Raw genomic sequence first — 22,777 nt, 5'->3', positions numbered from 1 at the left:
TCTCTTCTTTAGATCACCCCTCCTCCAGCTTCTGTCCTGTTTTAGCTCTCCTGCCAATCTGACCTATCACTGGTACCTGACTTCTGCCCACTTGAAGGTGCTCTCTAGACCTCACTCTTTCACAATGTATATATCTTTACTGGAGTGGTCTCATTTAGCCCTACAGCTTAAACCCCCATCCATACTCCCAATATCATATCCTAAATCCACCACTCAGCATGGATCTCCGTCCTGATTTTCAAATTTTTATTCCCAACTGCCTGTTATCCAGATGGCCCAAATGAGCTTTAAAAAAAAGCAGAAAAAGCATTATCAATATGCACCCACTTAGGCATATTCCTTTTCCTGCCTTCCACACCTCTTTTAGCAGCAGCACAATTTATATGGTTGCTCAAACTAATTTATCTTCAGAATCATCTTATCTCCGACTCTTCAATTTCCTTCACCCCTCACCATCTGCTTGGTCCCCGTCAATTTCTCTCCTGAGATGTCTCACACCTGTTTCTTCCTTTAAGCCCACTGCCCCAGTCCCCTTATCCTGTCTCATCTATTCTAGCACGACAGTCTCACTACAGTCTTCCTACCTATAAGTTCTTCCCCTTCCAGACTACGATCTTCCAGGCCAGGGTAATCTTCCTGAATTATTCATCTGATCATGGTACAAGCTCATGTATAAGCCTCTCTTGACTCTGCGCATCCGACAGGATGGACGCCAAATCCTTCACCCGGCCTTCCCCGTCCAGCCCCGCTCTGACTGCTTTGCTAGTTTTATCCCGTGTCAACCTACCTATGGCTGCACCGAGAGACCTGATCTTTATCTTCTGAACTATTAGTATGTCCTTCCCGGCTCCTGCCAACTAGCTAAGTGAATAAAGGGACTACAGGGAAAGGGTTATTTTAGTCATTTAAACTCTCAAAGAATCGCTTCTTGGCCTCTTGGCTAAGATCAAGTATAATCTCTTAAAGAAAAGTCTGGTTAAGAACTATTCCTGAATATCAAGTTATGATACTAAATTTACCTTTTTTGGTTGGTGTGCTGGTATTGATGAAAGAAAAATAGGCTTATTGGGTCAATAAACACCCACTATAAACGGTTGTCGCTGAGGTTTCTCTCTTAATTTTTTTAGTCGCTTTTCCTCTAGGTATTTCCGGAGCATTTGTCTTCGTTGATCACTTAGAAGAGAGACTTCGCTGATCCTAAGCAGGGGGGAAAATAGCATATAAAACGTTCAAATAAAAAGTTATCCAAATGTCTAATATGCCATTGTCTAACTTCAACAGCCGCTAAGCAATACTTTCAGTAACTTCGTATTGATTCCTTAGCACGCTAACCACACAAGTCATTTCAACCCCTATTCTTTTAAAGTTTCTCTTCCTTTTGCCTTCTCTTGTTCACATATTAACAGCTTGTCATGTACTAGACATGCATTACTTCACTTTTAAATTAATTAACTTCTATGATCACCCACCTCCAAGCTGACCTCCAACAATTCTCACCTCCTGGTAGTCACGCCCTTGTGTTGTCCCCTCCACACAGAATAGGGCTGAGCTGTGTCACCAAGAAAAGTGTGGGAATGATGGAGTGTGGCTTCCAAGACTGTATCATTAAAGACAGTGCAGCTTGGCCCTGATCTCTCTGTGATCACTTGCGCTGGGGAAGTCAGTGGCCATGTGGAGCCTTAAGGAGACTCAAGCAGCCCTATGGAGACGCCACATGACAAAGAACTAAGGCCTCCTGCCAAAAGCCAGCATCCACTTGCCAGTCATGTGAGTGAGTCATCTTGGAAACAGCTCCTCCAGCCTCAGTCAAGCTTCAGAGGTATCCCTGGATGACACCTTGACTGCAACCTGCAGAACCACCTGGCTGAGCAGCACCCAAATTCCTGACCCACAAAAACTGTATGAAATAATAAATGCTTGTTGTTTTAAACCATTAAGTTTTGGGGTAACTAACACAATTTTTCCTTTGAGATTAAGGCTAGTTGTCAGATTCCTTACCTCTCACCTATGATTCTCAACTCAGGTTTCTACTATGTATTCTCATGTTTATTTAAACTTGTTTAAAAAATATGAGCAGCTACTATGTACCAGACATTTTTAGGAAGTAAGAATAAGAGAATTTCTGCCCCTGAAGGGCTCACAGTATCATGGGGGAGATGAGCACAGTTTCAATTTGGTTTAGCATGGATTGAAGACTACGAGAATGCACAATTGAGAATCAGTATAAACCTGTCTGGGGAGGTCAGGAAAGGCTTGTCAGAAGAGTGAATACCAGAGAAGGGTTCTGAAGAATGAGAGTGCGTTTGCCCACTGGGTGAGGGTTTAAAATAATCCAGGGAGATGACTGCACAACTCAGTAAATTTACATAAAAAAGGGCATTTACTTAAATGGGTGAATTTTATGGTATGCAAATTCTACCTGAATAAAGTTGTTTAACAGAAATAATCCAGGCAAAGAACAGAAGATGCGAAAGCTCAGATGATGAAGTGGTTAATCGTCGATAAAACCCCTATATCCTCAACTCCCCTGAAGTTCCCGTTCCCTTCATCTCTTGATTTAACCGAAACCTGGCTCTCCCCTGAAGACAATGCTCCCCATATTGTCCTCTCAAGTGGTTTACTGATTTCTTCTCCCAAAAAGGTCATATCACTGGGCCTGAAGCGGGCCACGGTGGGGGGTGGTCCCTCATTGCTGTTTCTCAATTATTTCTTCCTCTTCAGTAGAACAGCCCAGCTTTATATTTCACGTCATCAGACCATACTAGACAGTACCCTGACTTGCCATCTATAGATGGCAGGTTCTTCTCTCAGTATTTTACAATTTAGTAAATGGCCACTCCATTTTTTTAGTTGCTCAGGCCAAAACCCTTAGAACCAACCTGACTTTTCTTTATCAACCTACATCCACTCCATTAGGAAATCCTATTGGTTCAAACTTCAAAATATATCCAGAATGAAACCACCCAGGGTTGCCGTTCCCACTGTGGTCAACCATGAGCTAAATTATTGCAGTTGTCCCCCAGCTGGTCTCCTGGAGGCCATGCTGATCACCCTACCATCCATAAGTGATGCTTTAAAACATAAGGCAGATTATAAACACACTAATCCAATAATGGCTTCTCATGTCACTCAGAGTAAAGCTCGTCTCCCCATAAAGAAGGCCCTCGGGGCTCTACGGGCACTGTCCCCCTTGTTCGTTCTTCTCTAGCCACGCTCACCTACTTGCTTCTCTGGAACATGCCAGGCCTACTGCCACCTCTAGACTTTCGCAAATGGAAAATGAAGGCTATTTTAACAGCATACTGACAGAGTTAGACTTTCCTTTGAGAGATTTTGGTCAAGGAACGGAGTATTTGAGAGGGCTAGAGAAGACGCAAGGAGCTGATATAGGCAGCAATATCACCTTCTCAGACAAAAAATGTCTAGCTCTTCCTTTAAAGGTCACCCTATATCATTCTATGGACCAGTTTTTGTTTCCTCCCAACTCCTAAGACACGTTATTCCTTACTTTCTCCCCCTCAACTACCAACCCATTTCCTTTGACCTTCAAACAGGCACCGATCACGTCACCTCAAAAACAAAAACAACCCTACAACACTTTTGTCCAATTCTTTTCTCTCATTTTCCTTTAGAATCACAAAAGTGACAAATCTGGAAGAAATATTTTAGCCCAAGCCTCTCTTTTGCAGAATCAATTAAGCTTGAATATGTTCAATATGTTGTACATGCTGCATATTTCACTGGTCCTGGAAAATGACAAAATTGAAGCAGTGAACATTTAAACAACTGGACACCTCATTTATCTACAAAACTTCTATTTTAATGTCCCTTATCAATTCATCTTGTCAACACTTATCTTATTCAAACTCCAGAAGTCAGAACTTTATTATCCATACTGCCATATAGGAATCCTAAAGCATTACAATACTCCACAAGTGAATGGAACTTTCACAGCCTTTACCTTAAATAGACAGTATTTAGTTGTAGAAAATACCAAGTTATCTAGAATGGGATTTCAAAACTCCATTCTTCTGGTAAGGTTTTTTTTTTTTTTTGATGTGGAAGATTGCCCCTGAGGTAACATCTGTTGCCAAATCTTCCTCTATTTTGTTTGCTGGATGCTGCCACAGGCTTGATGAGCAGTATGTATGTAGGTCCATGCCCAGGATCCGAACCCACAAACCCCGGGCCGCAGAAGCAGAGTATGTGAACCTAACCACCACACCACCCAGCTGGACCCTGATCAAGGATTTTTTAACCTCAGATATTAAACCAACTTTTTTCCCCTCTTCAAAGCAGTTAAAACTACAATAGCCCTTTACTTACTTTGCCTCACACGCATCTCTTCTGGAATAGGCTCTTGAGATGCCTCCTCCAATTCAAGATTTCTACCTTCCAACGTTGGAGTGTCATTTTCATTCATATTTATCATATCTGCCTGCTTTCTGAGAGAGAAATCTCTCCTTAGCAATTTTAGCTCTAATCATCTCAATATTTAAATCCTTTCTCAGTTGACTGGCAAAATGTGATGCAGCCATCCTGCCAGGCAAAAGAAAGGTAGACAACTTATATAGATTTTCACATTATTTAAAAAATTAAGATTCCAGTTCACCTCCTGCCCCAACTCAGAGCATTCTGACATAAAAATTTTTCAGTACAAAATGGAATAAATATGTGACACTGCAAAGTGGGAAGAAAGTTAGCAAAAGATAGTACAGTCTATTTTGGGGTTCTACATAGGGCCTTGCTTGACAGATGAAGTGAAGCCCAGGAAGCTAGGGGCCATAACACAAACAAGAGGCTCTAGGCTCACCGCACAGCATTACAAAGTGACAAGTGTGAAGGAAAGGAGAGAATAGGGAGAGTAAGCAAAGGACAGTATACAGAATCGTTTCCTAACCTTTCCCTGTGATGAAGGCAGGCAGCCTGGCATTTTTTCTCAAGCCAGAAAACAAAACAAACCAAACACACGAGATGCCTATTAGACAGACAGGGATGATAAGCAGGCAGTTGGATATACAAGAGTGAGCAAAAGATGGGTTTTTAGAAGAATTACCATGGTCACACAGAAGGATAGCCATACAGTTTGCCATTTGAGGGCATAATGAAATTATTTTCGGCCATGTAAGAAATCACATTGTTTAGCTGGCACATACTCTTTTCTTAGAAAGATTCTTGAGAACGTGTTCAAGCCAAACAAGGGAGAAGGACAAGAAACAGGATGCCATGTGTTCCAGGAAATCCTTCATTTAAATGAGGAAAAGAATAAAGGAAAGTGGAAAGTCTAAGGGAGTCACCTATGCAGCTGGTATAGAAAACAACCAAGCCCAACGGGAGAAAGATGACTGATTCTCCAGAAGTGCTGCTGGCTCAAAAGAAAAAAAAAGAAAGAGAGAAAGAAAAAGGGGACGGTCTGCCAATAGGAAGATAAAAAGTTCTAAGCAAACTAGACTCTTCAACAACAAGAACAACTGAGACAGTCCACTAGAAAACTCCAAAGAACAATCTGCACAAGAAATGCAACCCATTAAAATGTTACGATCAACAGAGTATACAAAAAATGAGAATTCTTCTGACTTGGATGCTAATAACACTCTCCTGTAAGAGCCCAGGGGAAGTGACAAAGGACACTACTTTTCAGTAAGCATGCTCCTCTACTATTTGACTTCCCACCTCCTGGAAGTATTAATGTGCTAAATGTTAAAGAAACAATAAACCATTAGTTACTTTAAAATACAGCATAGCACTATACACCACAAAGAGAGACAGCCTGCATGCAAAAGCTTGAGTTAATAGTAAAGGCGTGTTTAATTGTCACCTAAACCAGCACAGGTGGTTAGTATCATCCCTGTTACACAGGTGAGGGAGAGAACTGCCCGCGCTAGCACAGCCAGCAGGCGCTGGAGCTGGGATCTCAAGCCCCGCAGCCTGGCTCTTCACATCACTACATCCAAGTTCCCCTCTTGGCTGAGTGGAGTTTCTTCCAGCTTGAAAGTCTAGAATGCCTTCATCTTGCTTGCCTAGAGGTTCCCAACCAGGGCGGTTTTAGATGTCGCCGGCTCTGGGAGCAGCTAATGGAATTGAAGGTCGGGGCCAAGGATGCTAAGCATCGTCCCGCCCCAGAGGCCAATCACGGCCCAGTGGTGAAACGCTGACTGCTACATAGATTATGGCAACAAATATTTACTCTTCTGGAGGACGGAGGCATCGGCTGCGGGAAGGACAGGTAACTGGTCCTAGAGGAGCCTCCCCCGAGCGGAGTCCAGCTCGCCGCCGCCCACCTCAGACCCTTCCAGACCTTCTAGGAGGAGGCGAGCCAGCGCCCTTCCTCCAGCTCCCAGCACCCACCTCCCTGAGGCAGCCTGTAGCGTGAAACCTCAGTCAAACCCAAAGGAAAGAAACGCTCCGTATCTGGAGAGCCGCCGCTGCCGCCGCCTCGGAGCAGCGCCGCCTACACCTGAGCCGCCCAGAATCCGAACTGCCCACACCCAGCCTCTGATTGGAGGGTCTTTGAGCAACCCCGCGGGGAAAGGGGCCCGTCCCTTCTTTTTTTGACGAGGCTTGCGATTTCGTCCGTCCCTGCGCTATTCGAATTGATTGAAAGGTGAACGGACTGTTCAAAGGATGGGCGCGTCCGACGCGATTATGGCTGAGGATCGGGGACGGGGCGCTGGTGAGGCGGTGCGGTCCGTAAACCGCCTGGAGCTCCAGGGCGCCAGCATCCGAGGAAAGATGAAAGCGCTCCTCGGAGCAGAAGGGACTCAGTGTTTGCAGGGCTTTTAATGTCCTTGTTTAGTCACACAAATCCAGCACAACTTATTGGAACGTTTTCTTCACTTAATATTTTTTAAAAAGGGTTTACTTCCCCAGAATTCTCCTTACATCGCTTAGCGTTACTTTCCAACATCGCCAGGCTTTTTTTTTTTTTTTCCATCCGGTTTTTATTGAGGTAAAATTTAAATACCTTGGAAAGGATTGATCTTTTAGTGTGCGATTTCATGAGTTTTGCTAAACGTAAACAGCTGTGTAAACACCACCCAATCGGGAAACAGCATTTCCATCACTGAGAGTTCCCTCATCCCCTTTCCAGGCGCCCACTGTTAGGCAGCCAACCTCTGCTCTGATTTCCATCACCACACAGATAAAGGGGGTAGTCCTCTCCCAGGTGGCCCTTCTTTCTCTAACCATGCTTTCCAGATCCATCCCTACTGTTGCGTGATCAGGAGTTGGTTTTTATTGCTGAAAGGGATTCCATCGAATACTTTGTCTATCCATTCACCCATTGCTGGACATCTGGATTATTTCCATTTTTGGCTATTATGAATAAAGTTGTGTGGAAATTAATAAATAGAAACCTCACTAAATTGGAGTCTTGGGATCCAGAGGCGGAGCTTTCACACCCTACCTCCTAGCAGAGCCCAACAGGAAGAAGACAGACTTCTTCTTGACCAAGAAGCTCAGCCAATGAGAGACTATCACAACTCAGCTAGTGAAACGCTGCTACACCTCTGGACTCCTTGTTTACAATGGCCCTCCCAACTTCCTCTTCCGCCCAGAATAGAGTTTCTCCTCCATGCTGCTAGCGACTTGCACCTGGCTCGCCGTGGTTTCAGACTTTGAATTGCAATTCTTTCTTGGTTCCCCGTAAACCCATTTTTGCCGGAGAAACAACTGGCTGTCTGTTTAAGGTCAACAGTTGCTATAAACATTCTTGTACAAGTCTTTTTTGTGGGCATGTTTTATTTCTCTTGGGGAAACATAGATGTGGTATTTCTGGTTCATTCTGGGTATGCTTAACCTTATAGGAAATTGCCAAGCAGTTTTCCAAAAGAAAGCTGGCACATTGTTAGGAATGGAGAGGGTCATGGTGCAATGATAGAAGATTCTATTCACCAAGCTAGAGCAATTTGAAACATGTATGGATCTAATAAAATAGGCTCACAATTGATGAAGCAAAAATTTACAGAACTACAGAGAAAAAATTGATGAATCTGCCATTATCGTGAGTGATTCAACATACCTCTCTCAGCGCTGATTGACCAAACAGACACAATTCAGCAATGATATAAAGACGAGTCAACAAAAGAATTAAGCAACTTGACCAAATGAACCCTGACCCATGACAGAGACAATCCAGAGCTGATCCCTGCTTCCTGGGTCCCTCCCCAGAATCACCCAGCGGGGCCCACACCCTGAGGTGAGCCCCTCCCAGGTCGCTGTGCCCAGACTCCCCAGGGTTCCCCTGAGAGGCTTCATGTTCTCCCTTGCAGCAGCAAGTAAATAAACCAAACTTTGCTTAACTGCAACTTGTGATACCAAACCTCTTAATCTCAAATTCGCGTGTCTGATGTACAGTAAGCCGAACACAGAGACATGCGTGCCTGGAGGCAGAGAAAGATTTATTCAAATTGGCCAAAACAAGGGGGAGGAAAACAGGTTCTCTCAAAACCACCTTCACAAGAGAGGAAGGTGGGGGATTTCATAAGCTAAGGGGGTTGGCAGGAGGAGTTTCAAAGAAACAAAGGGGAAATCCGTGATGTTCCTTTCGCTCCAGATAAGCCCTTGGGCAATTTGACTTCTGGGTATCAAGGGCAGCTGGGGGCTGTTTATCTGGTGATTGTAACTTCATTGAAGGCATTCTTGCGGCTGCACTGGTGGTGTGGCAGTTAGGTTCATATGCTCCACTTCAGCAGCCCCGGGTTCATGGGTTCAGGTCATGAGCACGGACCTGTATGCCACTCATCAAGCCATGCTGTGGCGGTGCCCCATATACAAAATAGAGGAAGACTGGCACAGATGTTAGCTCAGGGACAATCTTCCTCACCAAAATAATAATAATAAAATTAAAAGGAACAACAATGAAGGCATTCTTTTTCTTCTGCAAAATAAGCTTATAAATCCTTGTTACCCTTGAGTCACCACTCAAGTTAAACAAAAAAAGCAGCAAATTGACAAGATTAATTTCCTTTCACCTACATCTGTGTCGGGAACAAGGTCAAAAGAATCGAATGTTTACAGTAACCCTCAGGTACCCAGCTTCAGGTGTTCTTGGTGGTCTCCATCTGATGGGCTTTATCTGTAGACATCTTGAGATGGAGACTTGAAATCTTGAAATTGGATTACCAAATAGGAGCAAGAGAAATCATTATTGATTCAAGAAAAATTTATAATGTAGAGCAGAGATTAGTTTTAGAGTCTGATCACCTAGGGCTCTAGTTCTGGAGCTGCTCAATTTCTGTTCTCAGACTTCATTGATGTGAGTCATATCAACACCTACTTCATAAGTGATATGAGATTTTCACATATTGTGTATATGGGGTAGCCATTCTGGTTCAAAACTGATTTGGCTTGAACTAAGGAAGCTTGACTTACTGCCTATCAAACACACATTGTACATCTGCTTTAACTGTTAAAGAATGCATTCTCTTACAAGAATGCATACGTCCCCTCCTACAATGCCAGTCTCAGCCAGTATCCAGTGTCAGTAATTCCCTATTAGTAACACCCATATCAGCACTCTGAAGATAACTTCCCTTTCCTGGACATCAGGGTCAGGTTGACCTGCTAATTTTTAACTGAATACCTCTTTGAAACTTTGATGAGTATGTATCCTGGGCATGTTTAAGGTATGTTCTTTGTTCTAAAAAGCTATAAAACTGTACTGAAAACCATGCTTCTCTGGAACATTTTCTTCCTTTGTGGAAACTGCCTTCCCAGGTTATAATCCTCAACTTGGCTCAAGTAAAACTCAGCTTATCTCTCTAACCTATAGACTGGTTATGGGTTATTTTGTGTAGACATAAGGTTGTTGTGAGAATGAAATGAAATATCCTACCTAAAGATCATAGCATAGCAGCTGGAATACAGTAAGGACTTCAAAACCTGGTAGTTACTGTGAGCTGACCACAAAAGGGAAAAGTTAGAATGAGGCTCAAATCCTGCGGGCGCCCCTGTGTACTCCACCAGCCCCGTTCCTGGCAAGGCAGGGAGCAGGGCTTGGGTGGAGAACCGGACTTCATTACTTAATGAATCTATTTGCCTGTAACAGTTAAAGCTGAAAGGAAGATAATGGGGCTCTAAATTCTCCACTGGAATTAAAGGAGGAAAGAATTACAATTAAAGGATTCTCCATTTCAAAAACCTGTTCTGTTTTCCCCAGTTTTAAAGATGCTCTCTAGAGCCAGCCTGATGTCCTAGCAGTTCAAGTTCAGCATGCTCCACTTCAGCAGCCTGGGTTCAGTTCCCGGGCACAGAACCAGACGACTCATTTGTCAGTAGCCATGCTATGGTGCTGGCACACTTAGAAGAACCAGAAGAACTTACAACTATACACAACTATGTACTGGGGACTTTGGGAGGAAAAAACGAAGAAAAAATGAGGAAGATTGGCAACAGACGCTAGCTTAGGGCAAATCTTCCCCTGCAAAAATAAATAAATAAATAAATAAATAAAGATGTTCTCACTTTGTGTGTCTAATAAACTTTTAAGTCCTAATGGCTCCAGAGTCCATGTAAACTAAGCCTTGGATTAGCAGGGGCCCGAGATGAGTACAGGATAGTGGCAAAGAGTGTGGGCTTTGACTTGGGTTTTAATCTCTACCCTGCCACTGTTTTAAATCCAAAGGTTGAAGGCCATATATGGCCTTGGGCAAGAGGCGTAATCCTTCATAAGCCTCAGTTTGATAACAATCTCTTCTCCATGGAGTTTTAAGATAAATTGTATTACAGTACCTGGCAAATAATATATTTTCAATAAATGGTACTTTAAAATACTGATAATGACAACAACAATAATAACAATATCCCTGGATCTACCATTAGAAATTATGAGCATTTTTAGGTAAAGTATTGAGACATCAAGAGCAAGAGGTATTGCTATAAAAAATTAGTAAGAATGAGAAAATTTAACATTAGTTGGCCACAAGTATAAACTGGTGGAGTCTTTCTAGAAAACAAATATAGAGCTGTTTCCCAATCAGTCTTACATGTCTAAAGGATGAATAGGGTCTCACTTAATCCAGAACACTGTCAGCCATTGCTCTGAATCAGCATTTTCCCCCTTAAGTGTCCATTTGGAGACTTAAAGAAAGTAGAACTCACTCAAACTTTTCTTTCTTCATCCACTTATTGCTGCTTTCTTCCACCAATAAGTAAAAGCTGTTGCTGATTCTTCCCTCAGTAACTGTCTGAGAAAACATAGCAGAAATACAATAAATATGTTGATTGGCACTTTTATTATGTAGATGTTTTATATAAGGTGACAAATATTTTTCTTTTATGGTGCTTTAGAACTCATAAAATATGATTCAAAACACTTTAAAAAAATCTCTGTAAAATTTAAGCACACATCTCCAAAATCACCTCTGAAAATGTATAAATACAGAGTTGACAGACTACAATTATTTACAAGTCACACACACATATTGACAAAGCCTGGGAGGAGCTGGGTGATCTGGCAAGATCACATCAACCTTTCTTGTGTTTTCATTTCCTCCAGCATTGTAATAATGGTTTTTATACAAAAAATGTAGTTTAAAAATTCCTGCAAATAGCTCAATCTAATTATGTCCCTGATGATCTAATTAAATGTTAAATTTTCAGTTATTAAAAACCCACATCTTTCTTGAAAATAAAATGTTTTAATTAATTGCTGTATATTTTTTATGTTTTATATATGCTATATATTACAAATTAATCACTCTCTTCGTATTAGCTATTTAAGCTATTTCTAATTTTCCTATTATACATAATCCTTCAATTAACATCTTTTAAAATGTCAATTTTTGTTCAAGCTTCTCTTTTATATCTCAACATTAGCTTTTTATTTCCCTGGTCTTTACAATGGAAGACAGGAATGGCACTCTTTTAAAAACTGAAAGAAGTAAAAATGTCTGTCAAACAATGCAAAATTTATACATTTCCACCCCTTTCTGTCCTTCCCCACCACTGCCATCTCCACATAAGTGTGATCCCCTTCAGTGTGTCCAAGTCTCTGATAATTTCTTAGGATACAATCCCAGACAGGCGAATTACTGAGTAACATAGAAATTATAGAAACATTAAAGGAAATTATTGGTGGCAAAAAAGAAAAATTCAAATCCTATATATATGGAAATAAGAAACATTTACACCAAAGAAAACAAAGATAAAAAGAAAGTCAATGGAATGGGGTAATGCTTGCCATTAGTATGTCAGAGGGAAGTCTGGTATCTAAAATATAGAGAACTGCTGATAAATTTCTTTGGACAGTAACTAGGATGCAGTGGATGAATAAATATTGGCAGAGGAGAAAAACGAGATCTGGAGGTCAAGGAACTTGCCCACCTTCTGAAGGAAAGTAGACTGTGAAGAGGGCGCTGAGTCTGTGTGCTTGACTGTGCCGTCTTGCACTCTCTCTTATTCAGGATGATGTGTATTTTGTATGCGAAGTTTAGATCTCAGGAATAAACATATAGTGTGATGTGCACTGATAGAGAATATATGCAGGAAATGGGATGGAATGGAGCAGGGTGCTGGAATATATATATATAGTGTGGTGTGCACTGATAGAGCATATATGCAGGAAATGGGATGGAATGGAGCAGGGTGCTGGAATATATATATATAGTGTGGTGTGCACTGGTAGAGAATATATGCAGGAAATAGGATGGAATGGAGCAGGGTGCTGGAATATATATATATATATATAGTGTGATGTGCACTGATAGAGAATATATGCAGGAAATGGGATGGAATGGAGCAGGGTGCTGGAATATATATATATATATATATATATATATAGTGTGATGTGCACTGGTAGAGAATATACGCAGGAAATGGGATGGAATGGAGCAGGGTGCTGGAATATATATATATATATATATATATATATATATATATATATAGTGTGATGTGCACTGATAGAGAATATATGCAGGAAATGGGATGGAATGGAGCAGGGTGCTGGAATATATCTTTAAAGTGGTTTTACTGTACCAGAGGACATGATTGTTTTTGTGACTCTGATAAATATTTTGAATGATTTCTTCTTTTGAAAGACGGCGTGCTCATTACCATTGCCTTGTCACTCTTGCTAAGTTTTGTTAGTGTTTCCTTCCAGTCGTTTCCCAAGTATTTCTTTTTGGCTAAATTATTTGTTTATCTGTATAAAGCTAAGGGGGTTTGTTTTTCGGTGTGGATTTTTTAGCAGGTCTTCCTAATACGGGAAGGAATGTAATAGTGAATTTTTAAAGTAAAGGCCTAGTGCCCATAGGCATATTTTAATGTGTGAATTCTTTATCAAATATGTCATAAATATTGAGGAGGCAGTGTGTTAAAATAGTCTTATTTATTTATTTATTTAATTTTTTAAAATTATTTTTTAAAATTTTTGAGTTAATGATGGGTTACAGTCTTGTGAAATTTCATTTGTACATCATTGTCTGTCAGTCGTGTTGTAGGTGCAACCCTTCACCCTTTGTGCCCACCCCCCACCCCATCTTTCCCCTGGTAGCCACTAATCTGTTCTCTTTGTCCACATGTTTAAATTCCTCATAGGAGTGGAGTCATACAGAGATTGTCCTTCTCTATCTGGCTTATTTCACTTAACATAATTCCCTCAAGCTCCATCCATGTTGTTGCAAATGGGACGATTTTGTTCTGTTTTATGGCTGAGTAGTATTCCATTGCATATACATACCACAACTTCTTTATCCATGGAAGCACTTAGGTTGTTTCCATGTCTTGGCTATTGTAAATAATGCTGCAATAAACATTGGGGTGCACAGGACTTTTGGAGTTGCTGACTTCAAGCTCTTTGAAGAGATACCCAGTAGTGGGATAGCTGGGTCCTATGGTAGTTCACCATTCCCTTTCCACTTAGACTACTGACAACTATCTTATTGAGAAAAGATGGAATTAAGATTACTATCAGTGTGCTCATTATATTTTTTAAAAATAAGTCTATCAAATCTTTGTCTAGGATTAACTTTTATTAATTGATTTGCATTCAAGTGATTAGGATGATTACAAATAATTATCTAGTCAACTCTTAAAATTTTAATAACATTCCTCTCTTTGGGCATGGTTGGAAAATCTGTCCCTGAATCAATATTACAAAATATCTACATAATTTTCACCACAGAACTTCTACAAATAATTATCCATTCCATTTTGACTATTATAGCTTATCCTAGAGAATTAAGTAAATATGTATTACTTCACTCCTGCACACCCTTTAAACGCAGCTAACAGACACTGAATAAACCAGCCCATCCTGGCGGTATCAGGAGTTACTTGCCCCACGTGCTGTCCCCAGGCTGCAGCCGCCTGAGGGGACTCGCCTGGGGCCCCGCCCTCAGAGCTCACACCCGCCGTGCGCTCTCGCCCCGGGGCCGCCCCGCCCACCCTCCCGCGCGGCTCTGCGCGCACAGGCCGGACGCTCGGAGCCGGCGCCGGGCCGCCCTGCTCGGCCTCCTGGGCGCAGCGGCGCCTCTGGACCGAGCACGCGCACCAGCGGCCTCCGCGCAGACTCCGTGCCCGCGCACGCGCCCTCGCGTCGCGCTCCTGGCTGAGACACCTGCGCTCGGGCCGGGCTCCGGGCGGTTCTCGCGGTGTCGTTCCAACGGGACTTCCGCGCTTCGGTGGCCTTTCGGACGAGCCGCGGCGCCCAGAGATGTTCAGGTTGGAGCGACACTTCCCAGAGGGCAGCGGTCACTCCAGATCTTCGGCTTCCATTCCGTTTTCGCGCGGTTCTCCCTCTTCGCAAGGTGAGTGGAGCTCGTTTGTGGATGTGTTAGCACAGGATGCGGGAATCCTGTGAAGCGAGTCAATTCGGAGCCCAACGTGAACCAGGTGGGGTGGCGGCGGAAGCGCTCACAGCGTGGAGGCCGGTAGTAGGAACGCCAGTCCTCACGGGACTCTCGGGCCTGAACGGCAGAGGACGGTGTGTGTCTGTGGGGACAGATGGGCAGCGTGTGGCGGGGTGTGTGTGTGAGAGACGCGAGTGAGCGGTGGGATGCGCCTCCGTGCCGTGGGTGTGGCTGCGAGGCTGTGACAGGTGCGTGGCTGTGCTGGGGTGACGGGGATTTGGTTGCATGTCCTTCACCTGTGCGGGTGTGATGGCTGTGGCTCTGTGGCGTCACTGTCTGGTGGCTCTGGGCTCCCTGGTGTTCCTCCTCTTCTCTCCTCACAGCTGCTTGGCTGCAAGAGGGAAGTAGGACATTGAGCCCTAAAGGAAGATTTCCAGCCAGGGGACACCGAGGTTAATTTGGGAAAGCCTGGAAAGTTCTCTACTTGGGAGCTCTGAGGGGCGGCTACTGTCTCAGAGCCTCGGGGTTCCAAGAGCTCGGACCCCAGGAACGTGCTGTAAACCTATTCCCGTAGTCCAGGCTCTGTCCTCTTTTCCATCTGTTTATGTGTATGAGCAGGGCGGGTGGACCTGGAGAGTGTCGTGTAAAGGAGTCATTCTGTGCCCCAAGAAAAGCCTGGTGCCTCCTGACTTCCTCCTCAGTCCTGCCATCCCCAAAAGAAGAACCTTGATGATGGGAAAGAATTGTTTTACACACAAAAGTCAACATTGAGGATAGTTTTTTTTTCATAAAATCATTGATTTTAACTTATTGATATAAGAAAAACTTAACAAAACTTTGCAATAATATCTGATTTTTAGTTGTCTTCCCAAAAAATTTCCAAATACTGATTGAAATAGAAGAAAATAAGGAATCACTGTATTTACCCACGTCTTTCTTTGCTGCTTCAGGGCACTGAGAGTCTTACTGATGTTCTCACTTATGAGACGCTTGATCACATCAGCTTCTTTGGGCAGGTTGTGATTCACAAATGTCTCTTTGATTCTGCTGCATTTTGGTGGGAGGGAAATTTCCTCCTCCTCTTTTCTAGAAGCTCTTGATTTATGAATTAAAAATGCATTCTCAAGCAAAAGTCCTGATTGTTTTTCCCTTTGTTTTGTGAGCATTATCAGAGCAGGGCTGATAAGCACAATTTTAATCTAAGAATAATTTTCTTTTATAATACCCAATTAGAGGACACGCAATGTTTTTCAGTAAAAATATCTAACATATTTATATAGGATTACAACATATTATTAAGTTTTTATGTAGATTATACTTCTCCAAGGTATTCATGCTTAGTAGGTGATCTTCATACTCTTAGTTTTACTGATGAAAAAGTCAAGACATTAAAATGTCATGAACTCTAAGAGCAGTTACTTTTAGAAAATCTGAGAACAGAATCTATGTCTTAAGTTTCAACTGGATACCGTTCCCCAGTTATGGGTGCATATTTTACACTTGGACCAGTATCATCCTGATTAATAATGCTGTACCTGCCATCATGTAGCAGAACCAAATTAATTAACCTGTTCCCTGTTAGAGTTTTGTGTTTCTGGGTTTTGGGTGTCAAAAACTAAGTATTGAACATACTCGTACATGCATTTCTTTCTCTCAGTATTTTCTTAAGAAATGTCTAGAACTAGAATTTGGGGTAGAATAATCAGATTTTTAGTAAGTGCTTATGATATTCCAGACCATGCCATCTTAGTATTCGGGGTGATAAAAAGATTCAAATGACGTAGTTGACACTTTTACGTTCCTTCTGGTAAGTAAAGTAAACCCTGAATAGGAATAGATGCATCGAAGGCCACTAGGGAGATTCAGATAATGTGACTTGGTGTTTTATAAGGCAGTGATGTCATTCTGACTGCAGTCACCACTGTCGGGTTGTGATTAAACTCTGATGACCTATGAGAGCACCATGATGCTAAGGGATTTATGTTGTAAATTTTTACGTTACTTTTTAAGTTGAGATAGATTCATGATCATAAAATTCACTGTTTTCTTTTCTTTTTTTTGGTGAGGAAGATTGGCCCTGAGCTAACACCTGTTGCCAGTCTTCCTCTTTTTGCTTGAGGAAGAGTGGCCCTGAGAAAACATCTGTGCCCATCTTCCTCTATTGTGTATGTGGGATGCCACCACAGCATGACTTGTTGAGTGGCGTAGGACCATGCCTGGGATCCAAACCTGTGAACCTGGGCCAACAAAGCAAAGTGTGCTGAACTTGACCACTATGCCACTGGGCCAGCCCCAAAACTCACCTTGTAAAAATGTACTCAAAAGAAAACATTTTACTATAGTCACAAGGTTGTACAAATCATTACCACTATCTAAGTCCAAAACATTTTATCACCTTAGTAAGAAACCCTGTCCTTGTTAGCTGTCACTTCCTATCCCTGGTCCTCCCATACTCTGGAAACCACTAACCTGTCTTCTGTCTCCATGGATTTGCTGAGTCTTGAAATTCAGTCTACATGGAATCATGCAATATGTGTCCTTTTATGTCTAGCTCCTCTCACTTGGCATGAGGTTTTCAAAGTTCGTCCATGTGGTAGATAAGCACATCATTCTTTTACTTTATTTTGGAAAGTATACATGGCATTACATTTGCCATTTTAACCACTTTTCAGTGTATAGTTCTGTGACAGTAAAAGACCTTAGATATGTTGTCAAACTTAATGTATAAAATCATAATCACCTAAACATGATTAATTCTATTATAACCATAAGTTAGAGTGCTATGCAGCCATTCAAAATATTTGTCAAAATAAGGAAACTATGTATGATAGAATTTAACAAAGATTTTGAGTATTTAAGATATTCTTTTGTTTCTTTTTAAATCCTGTTTTTCTATCTGTTATGACAAACTCTAAGTTTCAATTGGAGAATTTTATCCTTTTACATTTAATCTAATAATTGACAGATTTAGGTCATCCATTTTACTGTATGTTTTCTTTTTTTCCATTTGGCTTTTGTTCCCCTTTCTCTTTTTTTCTTCTTTGGGGTTAATAATATTTATTTAAAATTCCATTTTAACTTGCTTTTTCTATATGTGCCTATTTTTAGTGGTCACTGTCTGTATTTAAATATATATATGTATATATATGTATTTATATATATATATAATTATTTTATTGGGTCATATTGGCTTTCAACCTTGTATACATTTCAAGTGTCTATCATAATATTTCAGTTTCTCTTTAGACTGCATTGTGTTCATCACCAATAATTCAGTTTTTATCCGTCACCATACATATGTGGCTTTACCATTTCATCCTCCCTCATCCCTTTTTCTTCTGGTAACCACTAATCTAGTCTCATCTATGTGTTTGCTTATATTCCACATAGGAGTGAAATCATACAGTATTTCTTTCTCTGTCTGACTTGTTTTGCTCAAGATCCATCCATGGTGTCTCACATGGGATGAGTTTGTCTGTTTTGATGGGTGAGTAGTATTCCATTGTATATATATACGACACCTTCTTATCCATTTGTCCCTTGATGGGCACCTAGGTTGCTTCCATATCTTGCCTATTGTGAATAATGCTGTGGTGAGCATACGGGTGCATATATCTTTTGGAATTAGTGATTTCATGTTCTTTTGATAAATACCCAGTAGCAGAATGGCTGGATCATACAGTATTTCTGTTTTTAAGTTTTTGAGAAATTTCCATACTGTTTTCCATAGTGGCTGCACCGGTTTGCATTCCCACCACCAGTTTAAGAGCATTCCCTTTACTCCACATCCCCTCCAACATTTGTTATTTTTTGTCTTGGTAATTATAGCCATTTGACTGGTGTGAGGTGATACCTCATTGTCATTTTGATTTGCATTTCCCTGACGATTAGTGATGTCCAACATCTTTTTGTGTGCCTATTGGCCATCTGGATATCTTCTTTGAAAAATGTCTGTTCGTATCCTATGTCCATTTTTTTGATTGGATTATTCTTTTTTTTGTTATTGAGTTGTATGAGCTCTTTATATATTTTGGAAAGTAACGCCTTGTCAGATGTATGATTTGCAAATATTTTCTTCCCATTGGTACGTTGTCTTTTCATTTTGATGATGGTTTCCTTTGCCTTGCAGAAGCTCTTTAGTCTGATGTAGTCCTATTTCTTTATTTTGTCTTTTGATTCCCTTGCCTGTAGAGACATGGTATTCAGAAAGATACTACTAAGACCTACGTCAAATCTGTACTGCCTATATGTTCTTCTAAGAGTTTTATGGTTTCAGGTCTTACATTCAAGTCTTTAATCAATTTAGAGTTAATTTTTGAGTATCACGTGAGACAATGGTCTACATTCATTCTTTTGCATGTGGCTGTCCAATCTTCCCAACACTATTAATTGAAGAGACTTTCCTTTCTTCATTGTGTGTTCTTGCCTGCTTTGTTGAAGATTAGCTGTCCCTTGATGTGTGGTTTTACTTCTGGGCTTTCAATTCTGTTCCATTGATCTGTATATCTGGGTTTTTTATGCCAGTACCATGCTGTTTTGACTACTACAGCTTTGTAGTATATTTTGAGTTCAGGGAGCATGATACATCCAAGTGTTTTTTTTTTTCCTCCCTCAGAATTGCTTTGGCTATTCAGTGTCATTTGTTTTTCCATATAAATTTTAAGATTCTTTTCTCTCTTTTCATGAAGAATGTCATTGGTATTCCATTCGTGTTTGCATTAAATCTGTAGATTGATCTGTAGATCAGTCTGTAGATTGATTTAGGTAATATGGACATTTTAACTGTGTTTATTCTTCCAATACATGGGAATGGAATATCTTTCCATGTCTTTGTCTTCTTTGAGTTATTTCATTAATGTCATAGTTTTTGGAGTATATGGCATTCACCTCCTTGGTTAAATTTATTCCAGGTATTTTATTCTTTTTTGTTGCAATTGTAAATGGGATTATAGTCTTGACTTCTCTTTCTGCTGGTCCATTATTAGTGTATAGGAATGCAAGTGATTTTGTGTGTGTGAGGAAGACTGGCCTTGAGATAACGTATTTTGCCAACCGTCCTCTTTTATTTTCTCCCCAAAGCCCCAGTACATAGTTGTATATCCTAGTTGTAAATCATTCTAGTTCTTCTATTTGGGATACCACCACAGCATGGCCTGATGAGCGGTGTGTAGGTCCATGCCCGGAATCCAAACTGGCAAACTGCAGGCCCCCATTACGGAGTGAAATGCAAATGATTTTTGAATGTTGATTTTGTACCCTGCAGCTTTACTGTATTTGTTGATTATTTCTAATAGTTTTTTGTTGGATTCTTTACAGTTTTCTGTACATAGAATCATGTCAACCACAAATAGTGACAGTTTTAATTCTTCCTTTCCTTTTTGGATACCTATTATTTCTTTTACTTGCCTTACTTGTTTGGCTAAAATTTCCAGTACTATGTTGAAGAAGAGTGGCAAGAGTGGGCACCCTTGTCTTGTTCCTGTTCTCAGAGGAATGGCTTTCACTTTTTGACCACTGCGTATGATGTTGGCGGTGGGTTGGTGCTATATGGCCTTTGTAATGTTGAGGTACTTTCCCTCTATACCGATTTTATTGAGAGTTTTTATCATAAATGGATATTGGAAATTGTCAGATGTTTTCTCTCCATCTATTGAGATGATCATGTGATTTTCATTCTTCATTTTTTTAATGTGGTACATCACATTGATGGATATGCTAATGTTGAACCATTTCAGCACCCCTACAGTAAATCCCACCTGATCGTGGTCTATGATCCAATTAATGTATTGTTGTATTCAATTTCCTAATATTTTGTTGAGTACTTTTGCGTCTATGTTCATCACTGATATTGGCCTGTAATTTTCCTTTTTTGTGTCATCCTTGTCTGGTTTTCATATCAGGATAATGTTTGCCTCAGAAAATGAATTCAGAAGTGTCCCATCCTCCCAATTTTTCAGAATAGTTTGAGAAGCATAGGAATTAAATCTTCTCTGAATGTTTGGTAGAATTCACCAGAGAAGCTGTATGGTCCTGGACTTTTTCTTTGGGAGGCTTTTGATAACAGTTTCAATCTCTGCTTGTGATTGGTGTATTCAGATTCTTTATTTCTTCGTGATTCAGTTTTCGGAGGTCATATGGTTCTAAGAATTTATCCATTTCTTCCAGGCTATTCAGTCTGTTGACATATAGTGTTTCATAGTATTCTTCTGTAATCCAATGTGTTTCTGCAGTGTCCATTGTAGTTACTGCTCTGTAATTTCTGATTGTATTTATTCGAGTCTTCTCTCTTTTTTTCTGAATCTGGCTGAGATATTGTCAATTTTGTTTATCTTCTCAGAGAACCACTTCTTAGTTTCATTGATCCTTTCTATTGTTTTTCTACTTCCTGTTTCATTTATTTCTGCTCTGATTTCATTATTTCCTTCCTTCTCCTGACGTTGGGCTTTGTTTGTTCTTTTTCTAGGTCTTCCAGGTATAGAGAAGCTGGTTTATCTGAGACCCCACTGGCTTTCTGTTGGCTCCCATAGGCTTGGATGCTGCTGCCCCATGCATGACTGGTGATGCTTGTCCTGGGTTGTCTGAAGGTGCTCGTTGCACTGCTGCCAGGGGTGCTGGGTTCATAGGTGTCACTATCCCTGCCAGGGACCTGGAGAACTATATGTATCTCCAGCTGAGCTGGTGTTGGGGGGTGCCACCAGTGGGGGCTAGGTCACCAGATCTGCTGTGTTTCCTGAAGCCTCTGGTCACAGGTTCCACCTGCCAGTGCTGGGGCAAAGGGGCTATTTCTTCTGCCCCCACCCAGTTTGCTCACAGTTGTGTGGGCCAGGCCACCTCCACTGTGCCAGCAGTCACACAGGCCAGGCTGCCACCATCCATGCTCCACTGGCAGTCAGGTGAGCTGGGCTGTCCTCACCACTTGTGCAAGCCACTGTGTGAGGATCCACAACCTGGATTGCTGCCACTCAGGGAGGGTGGTGGGGGCTTCTCCCCTAGTTCCACTGCTTACTGGGGGTTGAGTCCACCCACATTCAGATGTATAGACGCATGGATCTCTTAGGCATCCTCTACTGCTGTATAGGAAATCCTATGTTGGTCAGTGCATGTCCATTTGGCTGTAACTTAGAGGGGAGTGACAAGGGGGAAAATTCCACCATGAGGCTGATGTCACTCATGTTGTCTCACCTTTTCTGAACTTTCCAAAAAACCAGTTTAAAAAAAATTATTGTGGTCTAACTAGTTTATAACATTGTGAAATTTCAGTTGTACATCAGTATTTATCAAACACCATATCGATGTGCCACCGCACCCCTTGTACCCACTCTCCTGCTGCCACAGTAACCACTAAATTGTTCTCTTTGTCCATAAGTTTGTTTATATTCCACATATGAGTGAAATCATATGTTCTTTTCTCTCTCTGTGTGGCTTATTTCTCTCAACATGATGCCCTCAAGTTCCACCAATGTGGTTGTGAATGGGACGATTATGTGCTTTTTATGGTGGAGTAGTATTCCATTGTATATATATACTACATCATCTTTATCCAATCATCAGTCGTTGGGCACTTGGGTTGCTTCCACATCTTGGCTATTGTGAATAATGCTGCAATGAACATAGAGGTGCATACGTTGCTTAGTGTTGATTTCAAGATCTTTGGATAAATACCCAGTAGTGGGATAGCCTGGTCATATGGTAATTCTATTTTTAACTTTTTGAGAAATCTCCATACTGTTTTCCAAAGTGGCTGCACAAGTTTGCGTTCCCACCAGCAGTAGATGAGGGTTCCCTTTTCTCCACAACCTTTCCAACATTTATTTTTTTGTCTTGGTCATTGTAACTGTTCTAACAGGCATAAGATGATATCTAACTGTAGCATTGATTTGTATCTCCTTGATGATTAATGATGTTTAGCACCTTGTCATCTGCCTATTGACCATCTGTATATCTTCTTTGGAAAAATGTCTCTTCATATCCTCTGCCCACTTATTGAT

The 22,777-nt window shown here is 41.2% G+C and overlaps 1 protein-coding gene and 1 long non-coding RNA gene across 9 annotated transcripts in view; one reads left to right on the top strand and one right to left on the bottom strand.

Annotated features, from left to right (window-relative positions):
* LOC138923248 (disks large-associated protein 5-like) overlaps positions 1-14,694 on the bottom strand; it is a 39,412-nt gene extending 24,718 nt beyond the window's left edge. For 5 of the 8 annotated variants that reach the window (XM_070261185.1, XM_070261178.1, XM_070261182.1 and 2 more), the window contains exons 1-3: positions 14,558-14,694; positions 11,101-11,186; positions 1,020-1,197 (exon numbers count right to left, since the gene is read on the bottom strand). The gene's annotated coding sequence lies outside the window, so the exon portion shown is untranslated. Of the gene's footprint in view, positions 1-1,019; positions 1,198-1,497; positions 3,812-4,326; positions 4,512-11,100; positions 11,187-13,678; positions 14,333-14,557 lie in introns of those variants that run through there. The other 3 variants (XM_070261179.1, XM_070261180.1, XM_070261181.1) reach the window with 3 other exon arrangements.
* Positions 14,695-17,732: 3,038 nt separating this feature from the next.
* LOC138923250 (uncharacterized) lies at positions 17,733-22,200 on the top strand. The gene is made up of 2 exons (XR_011436606.1): positions 17,733-18,276; positions 21,253-22,200. It is a non-coding gene; the product is annotated as an uncharacterized lncRNA (long non-coding RNA).
* The last annotated feature ends 577 nt before the right edge of the window (positions 22,201-22,777 follow it).

This window comes from Equus caballus, chromosome 2 (genome assembly GCF_041296265.1).
Source record: "Equus caballus isolate H_3958 breed thoroughbred chromosome 2, TB-T2T, whole genome shotgun sequence".
Lineage (NCBI taxonomy): Eukaryota > Metazoa > Chordata > Mammalia > Perissodactyla > Equidae > Equus > Equus caballus.
This window is presented reverse-complemented; position numbering and strand designations above follow the sequence as displayed.